The sequence below is a fragment of the Octodon degus genome, unplaced genomic scaffold (genome assembly GCF_000260255.1).
Source record: "Octodon degus isolate 3935 unplaced genomic scaffold, OctDeg1.0 scaffold00018, whole genome shotgun sequence".
NCBI classification, from domain to species: Eukaryota; Metazoa; Chordata; class Mammalia; order Rodentia; family Octodontidae; genus Octodon; species Octodon degus.
Window position 1 is genome coordinate 23,042,201 of NW_004524594.1, and position 2,697 is coordinate 23,044,897.

Here is a 2,697-nt window from a genome sequence, read left to right on the forward strand (position 1 = left end):
CCTGTAATCACAGCACTTTGGGAGACTGAAGCAGGAGGAATCTTACAAGTTCGAGGCCAGCCCAGTCTACATTAGCAAGACTGTCTCAACAAGCCAAAATAATGCTAAGAATAATAATAATAAGGCTGAACATAGGGCAGTAGTAAATGTTTGGGCTTTGTGTGGGGAGTTTTTGTTTTATTTTGTTTGTGAGACAGGGTCTTGTTTTGTAGTTCAGGCTGGTTTTGAACTCACTATGTAGTCCAGGCTGGCCTTGAATTCTAGCCTCGGCCTCCCAAGTGCTAGGATTACAGGCATGCACCACCACACCTGGCTAGTAGTGGATGTCTGTAATCCTAGCTATTCTGGAAGCTGAGGCAGGCATTCAACGCTAGGCTGGGCAATTTAGTGAGACCCTGTCTCAAAAATCAAAGAAGAGGGCTGGGGATATAGCTCAGTGGAAGGCCCTCTGCTGAATTCCTTTATCAATCCATCCACAAGTCTATTAAGTTAGGTTATAATTGACCTGGAGTCAAATTGCTGTATAGTAGTGTAGCGGAAAGTGCCCCCCCACAGCCAATATCCGCCAGTTGCTCAGGTGATAGTTCCTGTGCTTCTGTCTCTTAGAAATGGCTGTTCTCCGTAATGCACATAGTAAGAACCAGTTGAGGACAGCCAAGCACTCTACCTCTGTACCCAGCCCCTTGGTAGCCCTATAAAAGCCTCCTTCCCTATGCCTTCAAGGCCTGACACTTTTAGGAACAGCTGATTCTTAGTGCCCATTTGATGTTAAATAATCTGCCTCCAAATCATGGATGGTGTTCCTTTTTTGGTCTTTTTTTTTTTAAACTGGGGCAGGTACTTAGGCCATTGAGCTATCTCCCCAGCCCCTTGCATGGTTTGTCTGATATGAGAAACTCACAGTATAAATAAAGAGCAAAATAAAAGGTAGACCTTTTTCAGATGGGAAGGAGGACCTAGAGATGGAGGAAGAAGGGAGTTAGGGGAAGGAAGGGGGGAATAAAAAGGATCAAGACGAAATATGCACATGTACCAACTTTCCACAATGAATGTACTCATATATTACAAACTTGTACTAATAGAACTCCAGCTGGTATATGGTGGCACACAATAAATTACTTTTGAACAAACTGCTTAATGAATGAATGAATGAGTGAATTAATGAAAGAAAACAGGTCTTCTAGTTCATTCATAAAAAGTTAAGTGTCTTGCCACAGAAACTGGGTGTGGTGGTGCATGCCTGTAATCCCAGGACTGGGGAGGCTGAGACAGGAGGATCACTACAAGTCTGAGCTGTGTAGGAAGACACTGTACCAGATAAAGAAAGAAAAGAAAGAAAAAAGACAAACCATGCAATACTTAACCTTCTGTGTCTGATCTATTTCACCTAGCCTTATGAGCTCATCCATTTTCCTACAAATGACTGACATTTATCCCCCCCATGCTTTTTTGCATTTTTTTTATTCTAAAGAAAATCAAAAATGGAAAAATTTTTTAAAATGATACAAAATTTCAAAACAAGATGATAGGAAATTAACAATGGTTTTTATATCCCATATTATCTTCAAAATAATTATCTGGATTACCATGCAAAATTAGGCATAAAAAATTTGTTAAGGCATTATCTGTTCCTTTAAATAAACCAATAGAAATTTAGTAGTACAATTATCTTAGCTATCTTGTGTGTGTATATATATATATTTTTTTTTTCTATCCTTCCTTTTCTCCTTTCCCCCATCCCAGTTCTTTCCTTTTGAGCAGTTTCTTTCCCTTTCATAATATCTACTGTACCTTTCAGAGTTTGTTACTCTTTCAAGTTCTTATAACAGGGAGACAATATGATATTTACACATAGTGGTGTGATTTAGTTCATTTATGAGTATGACTTCTACTTGCATCTATTTTTTTCCCCCCAGAACCAGGGATTGAACTCAGGCCCTTGTGCTTGCCAGGCAAGTGTTTATTCTACTGAGCTATCTCCCTTATCCCTACTTGCATTTATTTGTCTGTAAAAGATTTGAGTTTATCTTCCTTTATAGCTGAGTAAATCTCCATTGTATGAAAATACCACATCTTTTTTTCTGGGGGGGGGGGCGCGGGACTGGGGCTTGAACTCAGGCCCTGGCACTTGCGAGGGAAGCGCTTATTCTGAGCCATCTCCCCAGCCCCTACCACATCTTTTTTATCCATTCTTCAGTTGATGGGCACGTGGGTTGCTTCCAAGATACAGCTATGACAAATTGTGCTGTCATAAACATGGGTGTACATATATCACTGCGGTTGATGTTTTCAGTTCTCCTGGAAAAATGTCCAGGATGGGAATAGTTGGGTCCAATGGGACCTCTAATCCTAGTTTTTTGAGGAATCTCCACACTGATTGTACTGGTCTGCATTCCCACCAACAGGAGAGAAAAGTTTCTTTTTGGTTGAGTTCTGGATGATAGCCATTCTTTCTGGAGTAAGATAGAATCTCAGCCTTGTTTTAGTTTGCATTTCACAAATGATGAGTGATGTTAAACATTTTTTCATATATTTATTTTCCACTTGTAGTTTTTTATCTGAGAAGTATATATTCATCTCAGATTGTCATTTATTTGATTTGGTCTTTGAATTTTGGGGGCTTTTTTACTTTAATTTTTAAAAAATATTTTATTTATTTGGTACAGGGTCTCACCGTGCAGCTTGGATTTATAGTGA